Raw genomic sequence first — 21,213 nt, forward strand, 5'->3', positions numbered from 1 at the left:
CTGCTTAAAGAAGGTGAGCATTCACAGCCAAAGTGGTGACAGGCTGGCCAAACGTTTACAAGTGGTGGGTTTACGTTGTGACTTTATTTGCTCTCTTCGAAAAATACTGAGACTGCAGCCATGTATAAATACCTTAATTCAATTCTGGCACTAAAAATTGAATTAATTTTTTTCAAACAAATTATAGAGAGTGATGCAAATTTAGATCTTTTTGTTTTTTTCCAGTCCCGATGTATGTGATGAACATCTTTAGAATTTTAGGCATACGTATTCTATCTCATGTTATGTTTCCTTCTCCTTATTGATTTACTTGCTAAGTAAAACATTTTACTGTACATAGAAGCAAGCTTGGAAGTTTTCTGCAAATCGAACATTATGTTTCTTTTACTAGCTGCCACTGGGGTTTTGAGCTATAATGATTTTTCTTTTAACTACCCTATTATTTGGTGAGAAAATATATGAGACTATAAATATATTTTCGTGTGCCTATCAACACGTACTGACACATAAAGGGTTAGAAGGTACATCGCTTCTTCTCTTTGGTAAGTAAATACTAGACTTGGCATTCTCATCACCACGGCATGCGATGGGTACTTTGTGACCTCATCATACTACCAATCTTCCTTGAAAGCCTTTTATCTCCATTAGTTAAGGACTTTCATAGCTATTCGGGTAAGGCAGATACCATGAAAATTTCATATTGTAAGGTAGAAAGTTCTACCCCAAGCAGTTGCCCATCTTATCTGTAATTAACAACCATGTAGAACACAAGGTACATCTCTGGTGCTACATTAATAGTAAATGACAGTAATAAAGTTGGGAGATCAATGATAAATCAATTCAAATGAAGAAACTCACAATAACTGAGAGGAGGAGTACTGAAAAAGGATCGACTAAGCAAAAACAAAATGAAAAATATCTTAAAGCAAAACTGATAATTTCGTAATATAAATAAATAAATAACAGTTGATCCAACAGAAAGTAGCTAACTTATCAAAAATATAACACCAAAGAGTTCCAAACATGAAACCGGAAAGAATATATTTCTGCAAAAATTAGAAGTTTTTTAACGTACGCAAAAAAAGATTTTAAATTTTACTTAAAGCAAAATATAGAAAAAGTTTAAAAATTATCATATATGTATATTTAAATTAAAATCACAGGGATAGTTACCTTTCATAACAGACACGTCATTAGCCACCAGTCACTGTTCCTTTTCCCTGGGTTAAGGCTCCCTATTTTGGCCTTTCCCCTTGCATATTTGTAATAAATGCAACTGCATATTTATAATAAATGCAACTGCACAAGATGAAAGTTACTGATTTTTCTCTTTTTTTCTTCTTTATCTGAATAAATTAAATGTGTAACATTGTGTAATTTAAGGTGTACAATATGTTACTTTGATGTATTTATATATTGTGATTGCTAATATAACCATATTTATCACATTACATAATTATAGTACATCACCAATTATTAAACGCTGTGCCCCTGCACCTTCATTACTCGTTTGCTCCTTAGAATATATTATCAACATTTTATAAAGGAAATATATAAAATTGTCTTGTCCTCATATGTTTTTCATGGAGGGTGAAAATTGTTATGAGGATAGGAAATATTGGTAAGTTGTCTAAAAAGAATGCCGTGATGAGTCTCTGGACACCATCTAAGCTTAGCAACCCCCTTATTTCAAAGGGAGAAGTAGGCTTATCCAATCCTCTTTCTTTCTTACCCTCTCTCCCTTTACCGAATGATACTTTTGATTTGGTAGTTGGATTACTTCTCAGGCAATATTAAAATATTATTTAATAATCCCTGACTTAAAGAAGGAGATGCATACCTGTGTGGTTTTGGGTTAGATCCTGGGACAACCCAGGCAGCTGGGAATGCAAAAGCTCCTATTTCTGTAATATTGATGTCTTTAAAGAAGTTAATGAGTTTTTAGAAGTCACTGAGTTTTTAGAAGTCACAGAAAGGAAGGTATGATGGAAAAATTCTCCTATATTTTGTTTTTGTTTTTTTTATTTAAATGGTAGTTATTTTTTGGACACAATTTAGGGAGTTTTATATCTACATGTTGTTAAATTGTAATATAATCACACACACACACACACACACACACTGGTCAATACCAATACACACTTTAAACACTGCACATGCTATTGAATACATGAATTGCTCAATGGTTTTGTTTGTTCCAAGATTTTCAAAGCAAAGCCGAAGAATCTTCATAGAATTCAGGATGACCACCAGTCCACAACCAAAGGCAGCTTAGACAAAAAGCGAGATCAGAGTTACTTCTGGAGCACAAGTGTTAAAACCACCAATCTAGAACTGAGATCAACAGCAGACGCAGAAGCCAAAGATACTAAGACAAGTCATCACCTTCCCAGGAAACCAAAGTCTGTGAGAATAATAAGAAAGACACTGGAAGCGCAGGAGGAGGAGAACTGGGAAGCAGATTCACAGTAGTCCCTGTTCTTCCTTTAAAGGTGCCGAGTCTAAAGTGGATATTTTGTTGAACAGTTCATGATTTGAAATGCTGCAACAAAATAACTGGATTAGAATAGCAATATGAATACAGGCATACCCCTCAGAGATGCTGGGTTTGTCCCAGACCACCACAATAAAGCTAGAGTATTTGCAACGAGGCAAGTCACATAGTTTCTTTTTGAGTTCTGCAGCAAAGAAGATAGTGTTATTTTTATGATTTTACCGCAATATAGTTATGAGTAAATAACAAAGTGTCTTTAAAAAAATGCACATGCCCATAATTAAAAATATATTCCATGTTAGGAATAATGCTGGGTTCAACATATATGAGCCTGTTTGGAAAACAAGTCATGGACTCGTTCAATGTAGGTTTGCCACAAACCTCTGAATTTCAGTAAAAAAAAAAAAAAAAAAAAGGAATAAAGTGCAATAAAACGAGGTATACCTGTATGTGGCACCCAAAACCAGGGCGAATACACCTTCTCAGTTCCTGGGAACACTCTGAAAAGCTTGTAAAAGGTTATACCCTTAGAGCTTTTGTGCAGAAAGCATTGTAAAGTTTGAGGTAGAGAATGGATACTATCTTGATAATGGAATTACATTAAGCTGCTAGAAATGTATGTATTTTTCACAAGTTTCTATTTTTAATAATGCCTTAGAGATTTGTTTAAAGTCACCCTAAGTGACCATTTCCATAGATTACTTACTTCTGGGAAGCCTAAGAAATAGTCCCACTGCCCAGAGTGAGACACAAAATGGACTTTTATGAATTTTCATGAACATTCAGATGATTTTCAGACAAAACAAGTCTTTCCCACAGGCAATTAAGCACCTTCGGGAATGCCGATGACAGTTCTGCATGATTTTGAGCTTGAGTTCACATCTATTCATCTTTTGTTTAGTTCGAAAAATAAGAACTATTCTCTCTAAAGCATAAAGAGGCTTAAAACAAAATCGAGGTGAAATATTGGAACATTTAGGTCACGATGATGCTGACTAGCTGAAACTGACACATATTTCCTTATCTTCCCATAAAAATAAAGAGATGAGAGTTATAAGAGCAATAGAAACGTGTGAAAATCAATTATTTATGAACTATCCACCCCTAATTATAGCTTATATGGGTTATAAAATAGTCATTGACAAGACTTCTGATACAGCGATTAAGTTTTATAAAAATGTATTGGATAACATACCAGTCAACTATTTAATACTGCAGATTTCCCCCACCATGCTCACTTTTACTTCTCTTTCTACATCTACGCAGGAAGCAACAACTTCTAGTGCTCAGTACTTAGTACAGGAGAGGTGGGGGTGCTTACTTTTTGGTGGTAAATAAGGTCCATTAGATCAGAGTGAAGCATAACCTCTAGAGGTTATACTGGTCATATACTATCTGGTCATATATCTATAACAAATTATCCAAATTTCAAATTATTTTTTAAAAATTCCAGAAATAAATTTATTTCCTCATACTTTAAGAATAAAACCCGGAGAGCAGAAGAAATGCCTCACTCTATCTAAAAAGCCATCCTAAAGGAATGTCTGCTATATACCAGGTATATGCTAGAGATTGTACTCATGAAGTTAGTTGTAAGGTTAAGAGCTGATAGGGGAATTCTAGCAGTAAAGGTGTGGATAATACATAAATTCAAAGGGTGAAACTATCACATTACTTTACAAATACCAGGCCCAGAGAAATAATACCTCATTCAAGTTTGAGAAATCAGAAGGAAATGGGTAAAAAGGGAACTTTAAAATAAAAATCCTCTGAGACACATAAGCTAGAACTTAGCTATTGCTTTAAAAATACATAGAAATGTCTATCTCTAAATAATAGTTATCTAAGAAATAAAAGTTTATATTGTTTGTTTTTTTAATCTCGGTGAAAGATAAGAAATCATGTACTCAGTGAAATAAGAGATAAGACACAAGATAAAAATTGAATTGTCAGAGGAAAAAATGCAAAGAATCCTTCCAAAAAAGCACAATTAGATATATAATAATTAAAATATTCATTGGAGCATGTAAAGTACAGAATTAAGACTGCATAAAATTTGACCAATGACAATCTGGAGAAATTCTCTAAGAACATGATAGCTGCAATAAAAGAGAAAATTCAATACTTGAATAGTTATCACCACTGACAAAGAAATCAGAAGAAATGGAGCAGAAGTAATTGTCAGATTTATTCGAAAGAAACAATTAAAATACTCTGAAGTGGAAAAAAAATAAAGCATAGACATTTATAGATCAAAAAGGCTTATCAAATTCTAGGCAAAATTAACATATAATAAGTTAAATTAAATATAAACTAAAATTTAAATTGTAAAATAAGATTTTATAAAAATTCAAGCAGAAATAGATTACTTTGGAAGAATCAAACACCAGAATTATCTTCAGAATTTGGGAAGAAAAAAAGATGTGGCAATTATATTACACCCAGATAAGATAACATGATGAAATGGCTTAAGGAACATACTACCAATATATATCTACTTGAAAAATTAAATAGAATTTTTCTTCAGAATAGTAAGAGAAAAATTAAAAGTAAGAATGAGAAAATAGAAATATAAAAGGATTATGTGAAGCATTTAAAATATGAAAACATGAAAATATGATATATTAGTTAGGGAACGAGTTAAGAAGCTCAAACAAAAAACTTGCAAAATACAGTGGCTCCAGTAAGACTGCAGTTTACTTCTTCTCTTTCTTGTAAGAGTCCAGACAGAGACAGCAGTCCCTGACAGGTAGGTGAACAGTCCATTAAGTCATATGAGGGCCCAACTTCCTCTGTCTTCTTGCTCTGCTGTTTCTTAGAGTGCCGTACTCATGTATAAGGTTAAAGCTGCCAAGGACAATCATGTCCACATTCTAGGCCACAGAAAATGGGAAATAGAAGGTATGGAAAACAAGTACTTTATTTCTCGTAGACAAAACTGGTCTGGAAATTGCACACATCACTTTGTAATGATATAGACAATATTCATGTAAATACCTTGGGCCTTGGGAAACATTAGAACTCTTTTGCTAACGAGAAAACCCAAACCAGAGTAGCATACATTTTTTAAAGCAAACTTTATCATAGAATAGAAGAGTTATATTAAGGATATGGATGTGGCCGTCAGGACTCGAGAAAAATGAAAAACAGAAATCTAATATCTTCGTGACTCTTTCTCCATCTTCACCACTGCTCATTTGTATCAGTCAGCTCCAGCCTCCTTTCTATTTCTGCAGCCGAGCATTCTCTGCTTTTGTAATCCATAGGGCAGAAATTTCAAAAGACCAGCAAGAGTAAGACCAAATTTTAATAGCTTAATTTCAGAGAGGTCTGATTGGATCAACATGGTGCACAGGTAGGGCCAGGAAGCCAGTCCTGTATTAATATTGCTGCTCTTACAATAGCTGTGGCGATTAAGTTAGTGCAGAGTATGAGTGATTCAAGATATCAGTGGGGCAATGTCACAAGTTTTGACTACAAAGAAAAGTGTCTACTATAGAGATAGTTTGAAATGGCCCCAACATGTTCCAGTACCAACTCCAGCCCACTCTAGCCATTCTCATTTATCTAAGGGGAGGGAAAAACGGAGAAACATCTGTGAAGTTCATAGTCCAGAGGCACAGGCTTACTAAGAGGCTGAGACATAATCACAGGGCTAATCACAGAATACTTCCCCTCTCCACCTCTACCTTACCACCACATTACTAGGAGCCAATTACAGAAGTTCCTTGTTCATGTTCAGCTAGCAAGAAAAAATTACAAGGCATACTAAAAGGCAAAAAAACATAATTTGAAGAGACAGAGGAAGCCTCAGAATGAGACATAGCAGGGGTTTAGGAATTATCATAAGAGGATTTTTTAAAACCTATGATTAATATGTTAGGAGTTCTAATAGATACATGGACAGAATACAAGAACAGACAGGCAATGTAAGCAGGGAGATGGAAATCCTAAGGAAGAATCAAAAAAAAAAAAATGCTAGAGATCAAAAACACTGTGACTGAAATTAAGAATGCCTCTCATGGGTTTATTCCTGCACACAGCAGAGGACAGACTGTGAGCTTGAGGGTATCTCGATATAAACCTTCGAAACTGAAAAGCAAGGAGAAAAAAGACTGGAAAGAATAAAAACAGATGATACAAAGATGGTGGGACAACTACAAAAGGCGCAACATACACATATGAGAACACCAGAAGAAGAGGAAAAGGACCGAAGAAATATTCGAAACAATAACGAATGAGAATTTCCCCCAAATAATGTCAGACACCAAAACACAAATCCAGGAAGCTCGGAGAACATCAAGCAGAATAAACGCCAAAAGACCACACAGAGGCATATCATTTTCAAATTATAGAAAATAAAAAATAAAAACATCCTGAAAAAAAAACCTTGCATGCAAATATTTATAGCAGCTTTACTCATAATTTTCAAAAACCAGAAGCAACCAAGTTCTCCTTCGACAGATAAACACACCGGTACACCCAAACAATGGAATGTTATTCAGTCGTAAAAACCAGAAAAGGTAAAACTATAGAGATAAAAAAATATATATCAGAGCACGCAAAGTGTTTGGGGACAAAGGGTCTGGGAAGAAGTGTTAAAAGTACCGGAGGGTTTTTTAGGGCATTGAAACTATTCTGTATGATATTATAGTAATGGATACATGATACTATGTATTTGTCAAAACCCACAGACACATACAGCATGGAGAATGAAACGTAACATGTGCAAATCTTTAAAAAACCATTTAGAACGTTAGGAGAATCTCACTATGGAACCAAGAATGTGACGAAACAGTATAACTGTACTACAAATGTATGAAACAACCTCACTTGAAGGGATTGAGGTGAAAAGGTGTTGACCTAAGTAACTTTGAAAATAAGTGGAGGCTGTAAAATAAAAGCCGAAATAAACTACACAGAAGCACTATAATCTAGTTGATAATGTTGTTTGCCACAGAAGTCCTGATTAATAATTCTGATATTACTACACACGTATACTAAAACTAAGTGATTAGATAAACAGATGGCAGATGGCAGAAGCCAGATTTCTCACTGTTAAAGTGCCAGATTACACATAAGCACGGGAAGAGGCTAGAAGGGTCCAAGTGATAATGAATCGGGGCGGGAGGACATCAGCATGAACGCATGTTTAGCTTAACATAACAGATGGTTACACAGAAACATTTCTATTTCTAGATATTTATATGTGAACTTATAAATAAATATTTATAGATATGCATATATACACAGGTTAGCATACATCCATATATTCTCTTGCTTTGTCAGCTGAGGGCCAAAGAGCAAAATCACCTCGGTACCAATGAGCATGTTTGGTGACAGATCTTAGTTTCTAATATTGTTCCCCAAAAAAGGGAAACAGGGCTCCTTAGAGAAATGGCTGAGTCTAGGGCTGGTACAGGAAATATACACCATAAGCATGTATTTTGTGTTTCCAGGAAGTAAGAAATTGCTTTAAAACATACACACATACACACACAATGACTGAAGGATATGCCGAAGGATATATTTTAAATTTTAAAATATATTATACTACGGCCATGCCACCCTGAACATGCCTAATCTCATCTGGTCTCGGAGGCTAAGCAGGGTCAGACCTGATTAGTACTTGGATGGGAGACCACCTAGAAAGACCAGGTGCTATAGGCATTAAAAAATATATATTATATTATATATTACTATCACCTCATAATTTAAGTATGAAGATAAACAATAATCAACTTTATAATAAATAACACCTTGATTTCTATAGCGTGATAGCTTCTAAGTTTCATCGAAAATTATATTGGCATTATTTATTAACTTTAATGACAGCCTGTAAGGAAGATAGAAATACTATCATCTCCGAAATCGAGACATTGATAGAAAAAGTGACTCAGATTTGTGGAGCACAGGACTGATAGCCAAATTTTACAATTATCAATTGTTTGGCATTGGGACGATGTTTGAGGTTAATTATCATTATGTTCCATTTCTGCTTCCATAGAACTTTGTGTTCATTGGAAAAGAGGCATTCTCCTATACAACACAAAATAAGTGTTCAAATGTGTGCTAATGTAGAACAATTGGTTAAGATCCCTTAGTGAAAGAAAGAAAGAAAAGAGATCTTGGATATACTCCAAAATGTTTAAAAAGAAAAAAACAAAAGCTAATTCTAATGAATAAAGACATGCACTGCAATGTCTTTTTTTCCAATTATCAGAAATTATACAGCCTGGACTAATTTCGCCAAGAGATTTAAGGACAGGAAATGGGGAAAAAAGAAAATATTTCTACTGAAGATCTCTCATTAGCTCCTTGAATAGTTTTTACATTTTTAAGGTTTTAAAAAAAAATACACGCACACATGTGCACACACGTGCACACACACATACACACATACATTTACATTAAGAAAGAAAAGAAAAAGAAGATGAGCAGGAGGAGAAAGAAAAGGAGAGGAAGACTGTATGTGGCCCATAAAACCCACGAATTTTATTTTCTGGCCCTTTACAGAAAAGAATTTCCAACTCCTGCTTTAGAAGATTCCTCAGCAAATATTTGTGTGAGTCCATGTTCTCTGGATTCCTGCATTTTAAAAACTATGTACATTGGGTCTTCTGTGCCTATCTTCTATCTTTTTTTTTTTTCTGATTCTTCTTCTATTTTTTTATTTTGTATTTGTTCTCTTGACCGTTTATGTGCCTTTTCTCATTCACCTTTGCTTAATTTTCAGCCGAATCTATTCACCCCCGAGTTCCTTGTTTAGACTTCATTTCTAAGATGATTATTTTCTTTTTCTTCAATGTCTTTCCTGTGTTGAGTAAATGCGTTTCCCATCTTCCTGTTTTCTGGAGGTTTTGCTTTTGTTTTTGCCCATTTGATTTCTGAAATTTCTAATTTGAGAATTTTTTAATATTTGAAAATACTTATTTAAGGATATTCAATAATTTTGAGAGACAGTTTTCTTCTGCTTTGGTTATTTGGCAGAAGAGGTTTTCATCAGCTAAACTATTTTGTTTTCATTTTCTCCTTTCTTATTATAACAGCTTTTTTGAACGCCGCCTGTCATTTCCTATTTATTTCATAATAACTTTTCCCTTTGGTCAACAATAATGGTATGAACAGACAGAAAAGATAGTTTGGGTTGACAAACTAGGTTTTTTGTTCATGAGTGCTCACTTCTGATGGTATAGTGATGTTCAATTTCTTTAATAAAAGGCCCTTTGCGAGTAAGGACGAAAAGTTGCTATGTCTTGTAACTTTGTGATTCCTTTTGGTTTCTTTAAGATCTTTACTTTCCAACAACTCTTTTTTCCTGCTTTCCCTTGACCATCTGGTCTCCAAGAGGGGACTCCCCTGCATTTTGTCTTCTCTCTCCTACCCTAGAGATGGTATCTTCCAAAAACTATTATCTCACATCCAACATACTTAAGCTTTTGTCTTTCAATTTCCCAGAAGCAAATGCTCTTACATACCAGATTGCAAACCTGTTTTTGGTCTTTTTCTGTTCAATGTGGGACTTCATTTTTCTGAGGATAACTGTATCTGTTTCATCTCCCATCAAGCCCCTGAATCCTATCTACTTTTCTTCTTGACCTCCGCTGTCTCCACCAAACTTTCTCCATAGAAGTGAGCTACAAAGAAAGTTGCAGTGTTTTTAGATGTTTATCTACTTACACACAAGTATTTAAGATCTGTATAACTCTCTCTGTAATTAAACAGAAAGCACAGATTACAGGTAATTTGTTCTCTTTGTTGATTTATAACATTTTGACGTATAAACTCATATTCAGGTGGCCTCCAATATTCTATAGAAATATCCAAGACCCACGCAGCATATTAAACCCCTCACTCCCACCTCATTTCCCAAATAGTTGTCGTGTTATGTCTTATTTGAATTTCTCTTCTCCGCATTTAAAACTCAGCTGGACAAAGTGCCTATTATTTCCATTTCGCCCCATGATCTTGCCTCTTGGATAATTATTCTCAGCTCCATAAACTACATTCCACATTGCTAGCCTAGGCTTCTGGAATATGACATGCCATTCGATGCCTGTGCCCAAGTGTTCTCCGTTCCTGAGCTTTGGCTCAAAATCCTTGGTTCTTCCTTGTCCTGCGCATTTATCACCAACCCTTTACAAACATTTTAGTCTCATTCTGTCCTAACTTACTCTCTAATCTTAGCTGATGTTGCAGATCACTCTAACTTCTGTTTTTTCCAAGTAAGGGGCTCCCAAATTGCAACGATATTTGTATGATCTCATATTCCAAGGGAGTTACGCAAATGGAGATATTGGTTATATATCTGACAATGGCATCTGGAACGTACATCTGAGTGATTATTTAGAAACTCCTGTCCTCAGGGGAGAGCCTCATTCATCTTTCTCATCAAGTCTGTGCTTAGGGAATGAGGGTGATGAACCCTCAGAACCTGGAACGGCAATCTCTTTGCTTACACCTTGCTAGGGTTTACTCAGGCCCATCTGGATAAAGGCTAAACTCACAGGTTACTCAGTTGGATCTTCTGGCCTCGGGCAATCATACAATCAGAAGTAAAGGGACCCTAAGGCACATTTTTTTCTTAAATAGTAACAAATAAAAAGAAGAAAAAAAAAACCCTAAGCACAGTACTGAGTCACACAAAGAAGCAAATTATATATTGTGTCCAAGGTTAAGTGCAAGAAAACGAACAGGACATAAAGCCAAAATTTCAGGAATCAGATAAACACAGAATAGAGCAGGATATCGAAAAGGAGCAAAGTTCCAGGACTTTTGTTGTCTATTAACACATGGTGCGTGGATGGATTAGCCCCAGCTAAAGGCACAACGTAAGAATGGGCTCAGTTGTCCAAACTCTGGCTGTGAGAACTTTCTCTGACATCACGCAGACAATAGTATGATTCTCAAAGAACCCATCTAAAGAAAAAAAAAGAATCAAGTACATACCCAACATAGAAAAAATTATAAGGTCCAATTTTCTAAATTGTTTTTGATTTCTGAATAGGAGTTACTCTACACACACTCAGTCAAGGACATAAAAAGTAGGAGGCAGGGAGATGCTTCTCCTTCCAGCCTCATTATTTACTGTAAGCTTGTTCTTTGACCACTGGTATAAACATTTAGCTATTTTTGTGTTTTGTCATTTACCTAGTATTTTCATCACTGAAAATGACAGAGACTATAATCTTGAAAGCTACTTGATATTTTAATCTCCAATTCCCAAATTCAGCTGAGAAATAAAAAACCATTGAGCATTTAAAGAAAATAATTTTTTGGCTTTTAAAAAATATCCTTACAGATATCCAGCAAAATTCGACATAATTTTCTTATACTATCGATGACTTGTCACACACCTTTAAGAGAACAGTGCCATGTTCTGTTTTCTACGATAATTTCTCTAAAGTAAGTGGATTTTTATGTAAGTGAAGAATCAGATTAATATCTTTGATATATTATTTAACAAGTATAATTTAGAAGAAAGAGTATTCATGACCCAAAGTGTAAATCTTGAAGTGTAATTTGCCGGAAATTAATACAGAAGACTAGAAAGAAAATAAAACAAAGACTCATTATGTACTTCTAGTAATTTTGCGGTTTCATTCTTTCTATCTTTTAAGTGATTCTGGCTTCTTTTGGTTATCTCTTTTAGCTGTTCTCCAGCTAAATAAATATTGATTTAAAAAAATTTAGCCTTCTACTTTTATGGCTGCTTTTGTAATTCCAAATGGAAACTTCTACAAAATTTAATCAATCTCTTTACAAAATAAAATACAAATTTGGTAACATCCTCTTTCCTCTGATTTCAAATTAATCGATTTTAACAGAGCTTACTTAGTTCAGGAAATACCAATAACCACTGTGCAGTTTACAGAATCAGGCAGTTGAATGCTATTCAGTTGTAATGGGAAAGAAAGGTCAAGAAATGCTGGCTATCCCCTGGCCTCCTAACAGGATCCCAGAATGGCATACTCCAGCTGCCCCACAGTGGCTCAGGATACATGTCACAATCATATTTCATAAATAAAGATTCACCAGTTCATGGGCTGTATCCAACTTCAGGTCTACTTTATTCCATTCTCAAAGTAATTCTGCTGCACCGGGTTCTGCCAGAGTAGCCCAGGCCACAGTCCTGTACGACTCAGTCAGAATTAGCTTCTAAGACCAGGTTAGCAAAAAGGTTTCATTCTGCGTGTGAACTCTAATTATGTAATGGTGGCTGCCTTGAGTCGCTTCTGAAGGATGTTCTAAGGCCACATGCAGACTCAGAGGAACAGTGTGGCAAAATAGACTAACGGAGTCTGCCATGGACTCAGAAAAGGGGAAATAGCAACTTAAATGTTGATCCTAATAGAAGGATTTCAGGGAAAAAAAATAGCTAAAATACCGAACTCAGAAGTTCAAGACAAGAATAGTTTACTTCTACCAATCTGCACTCCTTCTCCCTAACAAAAGAACTTTGTTAATCTCTATAGCTGCTTCCTTTTATGTACTTCTCCCTCTTCTCCTTTATTTCCTAATTCTTCCTTTTCTCTTCCATAAAATAGAATTATAAATTTAATAAAGAAAATTTTATTTCTTCTAAAAATTTCAAATAGCGAACTTTTATAGCATCCTCTTCCCAACAACAATCAAAATTAAGGTTGTATTTCTATTTGTATGTGACAAATTATTATTTTTATTAGCTCAATTCACCATTAGGAGAAAAACAAACACAAAGTATCTTTTTTTTTTTTTTTTTTTGGATAATCATAGGTTAAAGGTGACTTGATCTACGTGGACATGAGACAGTGCTTTGAGATCTTTGCTCAGCAGCGATTGTTCTGCTACCTCCACCCCAGCTCACCTCCAGCAGCTTTCTGATTCTTCCTTGGAGACCACAGTCCGCCATCTTCAGCCCATATGGTTAAATGAAAAAGTCGGAATGGCTCCATCACCAAGATCCAAGAATGTGTACATCACTGGTTTAACCAACCCAGCGGCCACAAAGATTGGTTTATCGATGGGAATGTAACCCAGGCTGATCCAGCTGAAATCAAAGCTGGGACTTTTGTGAAAATGACTGCAATGTAGAAGAAACTCTTTCTGCTGAGGTCACTGAACTTAAAGGACGTAAGCCTGGCACCGTAGCAAGGAAGCAGAGCACGATAAAAACAGAACCTATGTAGAGAAAGAAAGTGGAATAGAGGTCACTGAGGGCTGAGGGAAGGGTCGGGGAGGTGTTATTGTTTAATGGGCACAGAGTTTTGTTTGGGGTGATTAAAAAGTTCTGGAAATTGATAATGGTGATGGTTGTACAACATGGGTGAATGTACTTAATGTCACTGAATTACACAATTAAAAATGGTTAAAATGGTAAATTTTATGTTATGTACATTTTACTACAATAAAAAAAAATAGCAAGATACAAATCAACTCATTTAATCTTATAAAAATCTTCTGGGGCAAGTAATACTATTCCCACCTAATAGACTTAACACTTAACAGGTTAAGTGACTTGCTCCAGGTCACACAGTTAGTTGGTCAGCAAATAATCTGTGGCAAAGGCCAACTTTGTAAAAGTCCCAACTGTCATACATTAATGCTTTGAAAATGCTAATAATAATAATAATAATAATAATAACTGAAAACAAATCAGAGAGAAACCTAGCCAATAATAATAATAATATTAATAATAATAACTGAAAATAAATTAGAGAGAAACCTAGTCTTGAAAGGCCATGAGAGCTCCTGGATCTAACTCCAACTAAGTCAGTGTTACATCTAGACTATTCACTGTTATAAGTCAATAAATTCCCATGTTCCCCTAATAACCTTGAGTTTGGCTTCTGTCAAAGTCAACTGAAAGCTCTATGATTGATAAGAAGGATTTATCCATTTACAGAACGCTTTATTCCCTCAAATTTAGGGGGAGCTGGGAAAAACCTGGTCTGATGAGGCTGTGACCCTCAGGGGCAGCTGTATTCGGGGACTGAACTAAAACTCCACTGAGGTGAGGACTTGCAGAAGGCCAGAGTATTAAGCATGAGGCTAGCAAGGTGACGGAAGGCTGTCTCCTTGGCTCTATGGTCCCTTAAACCTTTGGCAAAGATATTAAACTCATAGGACATTGAATTGGAGTTGTCTGAAGAGCTGGCAAAAACATTTGGCTTCATCTTTGAATTTTATGTTTTGTTTTTTGTTTTTTTTTTTAAAGAGTAGCAACCATAAACTCAAAAGCAAAGCAGCAAAGCAGAGAGAGACCTAAAGAATGCTGATCAAAGAGCACAAACTTTCAGTTGTAAGATGAGTCAGTTCTGGAGATCAAATGCACAGCATCATGACTACAGTTAGTAATACTGTATTGTATACTTTCGAAATTGTCTAAGAAAGCAGATTTTAAGGGTTTTCATTATCATAAAAATGGTAACTATGTGAGGTGATGTATGTGTTAGTTAACTCGACTTGGTAATAATTTCACAATGTATACGTATATTAAATCATCTCATTATACACCTTTTAAAAAACCACGTACACCTAAACATAAAAAAAAAAAAGTCACAGGAATCCACAAAAATCAGGTGAGAATTCTCCCAAGCTATAAAACTGTGGGTTCAGGACTTGCTCAGTCAGATCTCTAAAGGGTAGAGGGGCTCCAGATAACATCTATATTATAAGATTTTGTAAGACATATTAACTATCATGACTACCCAGGCTGTGCCCAAAATGCCCCCATTTAGTGGCTTGATTTGGATCCAGACTTCTGTTCCTAACCTTTCAATGGACATCAGTACTCCAGAGGTTAGTTAGCATACTATCTTCAGATAGGGAGCCAAGGCCCAAAGGTTGGGCTTAGATGGAAACTGAAAGCAAAAGAATGAATGGAGAAGAGAAGTCTCACCAATCTCTACAGTCCGTCAACCATCTTTTTAAAACAGCCTCCTCTGAAATCTGTGTACCATTTTACTGGTCGTTCATTGTTTTCTTAAAGGAGGAGTGAATACACAATACAAAAACATCACTCAGTTTTGAACAGAATTAATTCAGTGGTTTTCTGACAAGCATGAGAAAAAAGCCAACCAATTAACATTTGTGAAGTGAAAATGTAAGGAGACTCAGTATTCGATGACAACCCTGAGTAACTGAACTTACACAGACAACTGCCTCTGGATTTCTTTTTATGTGACCAAAACACACCCATAGTTTAAGCAACTCTTGGACAGGTTTTTTGTTTCTAGTAATCAAAAGAAATCCTAAGTAATACACCTAGAAAAGATGAAAAATCGGATATTAAAACAAAGACTTCTTAAATTTAGAAAATTCTGAAGAATACAACAACAAGTGAATGTTGTGAATTAGGTCCCTGTAAGAAGACAACTTGTGCTACCTATCATGATCGAGATGCCAACAGGAATCAGAAGCAAAAGGAATAGCGAAATTAACCAAGATCTCACTCAGTAAAATGTCATTTTTACAAAGAGTACTTGCCCTTCAGGAGCCAGCGTCTGCAAAGTTTTTAAGAGTTTGTAAACCACTCAGATAAATTCCCCTTTAAAAGAAGCAGCCCTCATTTGCAAGAGCTCATTCACAAGAGAGGACGGAAAGAGTACTTCAGTGCAGTCTCCACGAAAAGCCAAGCCACAGGGCATGTCTCTGGATGGGCTAGAGATTACAGCTGGAGAGAAGAAAGTGATACAAAATACTCATGTTAAATATCTGACAGTGAAACCCCCTTAGAGAGAAGGGAAGAGGAGGAGAAGGAGGTAGGAGGGGAGGGAGTAGGGAGAAGAAGAGAAGGAGAAAATGCTTTTAGGATCTAAAGTTTTCTCACTCACTTGGGAATTATTCACATTCTTCCCATTACAAAATTAAAAAAAAAAAAAATGAAGAAAGTATCCAATCAGGTAGCAAGAAGTTTTTAGAGAGTGTAAAAGCAAAAAATCTTTAGCAAAGTACTAGTAAATCGGTATGGTTATTCAATTCCAACAAAGACATCTACCCTCAGTAGGCCTCAGTGTACTCACCTGGAAAAGGAAAAAAGGAGTTTGAACTAGATAATATCTACTACAATCCTATCATTCTAAAATAATACATTTTCTTATTACATAAATAATATGCATTCATCAGGAAAAAATATAAATATAGATTAGCAAAAATAAGATAGTATGGTTCTTGCCAAAATCAAGGCCGCCTTGACTGTTTCTTTTCAAAACAATGGAACAGAGGCTTCAGGATACTGGGGCAGAGCTCAGTCACAGGTTCATTCATCTGTTTTGTACCCAAGGCCATGCTAGGTATAGGTCTGATATTTGGGTCACATTTACCTAAACTGCTTCTCAGCCATCTGCTGAAGAGACTTTCTCTTTCAAATACGCAAACTGTCTGGACCTTTCCCAGGACAGATATTTGGGCAAAAAGGGGGGTTTCTTATAGTCAAGCCTTGTAGGCACAACTTGAAATTACTTCAAAGAAGAATGATAGTCCCATCCAATCCCAACTATTTTCCTTGACTCCACTGAGGCACCGAGAAGCAGTTTGGGGTGGTACAAAATACTCATGTTAAATAGGGTGGGGGAGGTTGATCCCTAAGAAAATCATTTTAAAAAGTAGAAACCATAATTCCAAGAGACAAAGCTCAAGTACTGTATGTTTTTTTACATTTCTATGGTATCAAGATATAATTCATTGTTTCCATTTTCCCCAAGAGAAGAAATATTTGTCATATGTCCAGTGTCAAAAAATCTCCCCAGACTGTGACAGATAGATAGTATGAGGGTTTTCTGAGACAGTGGTATTATAACTGGTTTTTTGTCACTTAACATATTATAGACGTCTTTCCATGTCATTGAATACATTTTGACATCATTATTTTTCTTAAGGAAAATTAACTTTCTTGTTATTTTCTAATTACAAATGTAATTAGAAAATCTAATTACAAATGTAATTAGAAAATATTCTTCACTATTTATTAACTGTTTTATCTTAGATGACTTGGTTAAAATCAAAGTTTCAATTCCTCATAAGTAAAATGGGAATAATATAATTACTATGTTTTCTTGTAAAAATAAAGAGAAAATTAACATGTTATTTATGACAGTACCAGATACACACTATTGTATTATAAGTATCAGTGTTTTTGAAATTCAAACACTAGAGAAAAATCGTGAGAATAATCTATAGTCGTACAACCCTTTTGACATTTTCTTTCTTACAATATTAACTCCTTTTGACATTTTCTTTCAATATTTTTAGACTTTCCTGGAGGTATACATAAACATAAGTGCTTAGAGACACAAACTCATGCATTATTTTGGTTTTTTTTTTTTCACCATTGTATCCCTAATGCTTCACAGAGTGTTAAATAAATATTTTGTGAAATGTTAAAAGCATTGAGGGATAAATTAGTAAAAAAGGTAATTTTATGAAAAATCTCTATTGTATTTGGCCCCAGCCAATGAAGCATTTCTTTAATATGTACAGCACATAAAAAAGTCAGTTCAAAAAATAATATTAATGTTCTTTTGCTATACAACATGATTTAAATTTTAATTTAAAAAATATATGTGTGGGCTTATATCAGTTAAAACAACTTGCCTGCAAGTAACAGATAATGTAATTTAAATCAAGTTTAACAATGAAAACATTTATATCTTCACATAACTAGAAATCCAAAGAGAGGGTATTCTTCAAGGTTAGCTTGATCCAGCATCTTAGGCTCAATATCTTTTGGCCTTGACCTCTCCCAGGTTTTAGATTCATCTCCACACTAGTAACAAGATGCATACGTTCCTTGTATCACATTCACACATGAGAAAGGCATAAGGAAAAACAATGGTTGACTTCCAGTTGTTCTATGGAAGTTCAGCCATAACGTGGTAATAGGTATCAGATTCACACTCCTGCAGGAAATAATGATAAACAGGACAGATATATGAAGTAAAAAGCTTCAAGCATTACATAAAATAAAGCAAGGGACCGTGATCTTAGAGAGAAACAAAACATGTAAGGTAAGTTTTACTCTCACGCTGGCTTTTGTGGTGGGCACACTTTCAAACTGCCTCACAGAGAAGTAGAATATAAATATTGGATTTGCGGGGAGGGAGGTGGGGAGACAGTAGAAATGTGCTAAACAGGGTGCCAGAGATGAAGGAGCTATGCAGAGAAGAAAACACAGATCCATACATGAGTTTTCTTGAGTTTTAGCCAGATCCTCAGCTGTGCATTCAGAGGGCAAAATTCCGCAAGACCTGGTGGGTTTGTAGGCTGAATGCAAATTTCAGAGATCACATAACGCTGGGATTCTGACATTCAGAAGCATTCAATATCATTTCAACTGTTTCCCTATGTCACCTCAGAAAGGCCAACTTAAGAGTAGGACACATCTAGCCATAACGTGAGGTCTACTATAGACCCATGCAAACAAAGCCAAAAGCGATGCCTTTGAATTAACTCAAGATAATCAAAGAGACAACCTCAGTTTGCCTTCAGCTCGCCTTATCAGCTAGAAATACTTAGTGCTCCTTCTGACCTTATCACCTTCTCCTTTTCTACTACCTCTCTCCGCAAAGCAGAGGGCTGAAAATTACTGCCGTGCAGACACCTTTTCACTCCATTTATGAATCTTTTTATTTAATTGGGGAAAAGGTCCTCTGCTACTCTCAAAAGAAAGAGAACTCTCTCCCTCCCCCTAATAATATTTTATCTCTAGAAGAACTAGATGAAATAAGAGAATGAGTGAGGCAGAAAGCGTGAGACGGGAACCATCTCGAATTGTCACAGCGATTCTTTACTGAGCAGCTAAGATAGCCTAGCAACCCGCAACTTTTAAAATGTTCCTATGATACAAAAAAATTACATTTCAGGGACCTAAATAGACATCTTAACAACAGACGTGTGAAGAGGTTCATCATAATAAAACTCTCACATCTATTTAGCACTTTCTCCTAAGAATTTTTACAACTATTATATTAATTGAAGCTTACAACGAGCCTGTAAAAAATGTCTTAACGGATTTTTTTCTTTTTTCTTTATAAAAGTCATACACACATTTTCCTTATTAAAAGTCAAAGAATCAAGTACATAGGGCAAAATGTGAAGGACCCCTTGTCCAATTCAGTGTCCTTTCAACCATTTCCCTGTGCGCGTGTTCACACGCATATGCACACACAGAGCGAGGTGGCAGGTGTTCGTAAGTGGGATATTATATATATTACTTTGTAAAATGCTTTTCATACTTAACAGAGTAGCCTGAGGATGTTTCCATGATCATTCCAAACATCCACCCAGTTCTTTTAACCGGCCACACAGTAGTCCATATGATGGAAGTACTTCAACTCACTAAATCAGTCCCCTAGACAGACATCAGACTCTATTCATTATGATGGGCTAAGGGCTATAACGAAAAATGCTGAAACTTCAACAGTTTAACCCAGTTAAGGCTTATGGCTGACGTAAGGTCACAGTCCAATGGGTCAGTAGGACACGCGGTCCTTCAAAGATTGGGTTTCTTCCTTCTTCAAGCACACAAGAGGAAGAGAGAGAAAGTGCACAGGCACACCACACCACTCTTCGCCGCCTCGAACTGAAAGTGATTTATTTCTCCTATTCATGTTCTTCTGGCGATAACTAGACATGTAGCCCACCAAGAAGGCTAGAAATTTTGTTGAGTTTGTACTCAGGAAGCGAATGAAAGCTTGGTGAGCATATAGCCGGTCTCTACCACATAAGCAATGCTATCATAAACACCTTCTAGATACATCTTTGTACACTTATGCCATATTTCTGTAGCATAGATACAGACCAGTAATATCGAGGCAAAACATATATAGAAGGTGTCTTCTAGATTCCTGTTCAAAACGAGACTATTTTAGGAGACAAGCCATCTTTCTAAAGTAACACAGAATATTTAAATTAAAATGGTCTTCTGCTATGCACTAAGCACACGCTGAGAAGCTGGCATTCAAAGCATTGCCCAGTCTGGTCTTTATCATCAAAACTTTTTTCTCTGCTATACCCCGTAAGAATCTCCCACTTCTCCTAGACTCTACTTTCCAAACACTATAATTATTCATTTCAAATCCTGAATCTGCAATTTACTAGCTCTTGGGGCTATCTCTTTGACCAACATGAGTCTTAGTTTAACCATTCTGAAAAAGAGGTAGCAATATAAACCTCACCGGTCTCTTGAAATAATGAAATAATGAAAAATGGCACATGGAAAATGCTAGAACATAATAAACACTCAATGAGTGTTTGCTTCTACTCTCCTTTCTCTGATTAACCCAGGCCATAATAATCACTCCGATCACTGAATTCCTTAGTATTCATTTATATTATTTTTCTGTCACCTAGCACATACGACTTTCTATCATTGTTTATCTTTCCATGTGATATCTTATCTCCCCGTCTTGATTATAAGCTACTTGAGAACAATAGTGATGCCATGTTCTTCTTTGGGTCCCTATCCCCTTGCATAGTGCCTTACAGTGCAGGCTCTACTATAAATGTTTGCGATGCTAACAATTAAATCAAGCATACCAGTGGGAGAGAGAAAGCAAAATGAAACAAAAATCTATGCCAGTTATTTAATTTTAGAAATTAAACCTGAAAAATCTATAGAGATTAGCTAGGGGGAAATTGAATGATAGCATTTAAAAGTCAATAACCCACGCGAAGCTGGAAAGTATTTGTGAACACTCCACTAAAAACCCAAGATAAATGTATGTCAAAATTTAAAATGC

At 35.6% G+C, this 21,213-nt stretch overlaps 1 long non-coding RNA gene and 1 pseudogene across 3 annotated transcripts in view; one reads left to right on the forward strand and one right to left on the reverse strand.

Moving 5' to 3' along the window:
• The window catches only part of LOC120613241 (uncharacterized), a 99,698-nt gene that overhangs the window by 35,116 nt on the left and 43,369 nt on the right, over positions 1-21,213 (reverse strand). The gene's annotated exons all lie outside the window — the stretch shown is intronic.
• LOC120613661 (uncharacterized) lies at positions 8,046-8,164 on the forward strand (annotated as a pseudogene).

This window comes from Pteropus medius, unplaced genomic scaffold (genome assembly GCF_902729225.1).
Source record: "Pteropus medius unplaced genomic scaffold, Ma_sr-lr_union100, whole genome shotgun sequence".
In the NCBI taxonomy this organism is placed as follows: domain Eukaryota; kingdom Metazoa; phylum Chordata; class Mammalia; order Chiroptera; family Pteropodidae; genus Pteropus; species Pteropus medius.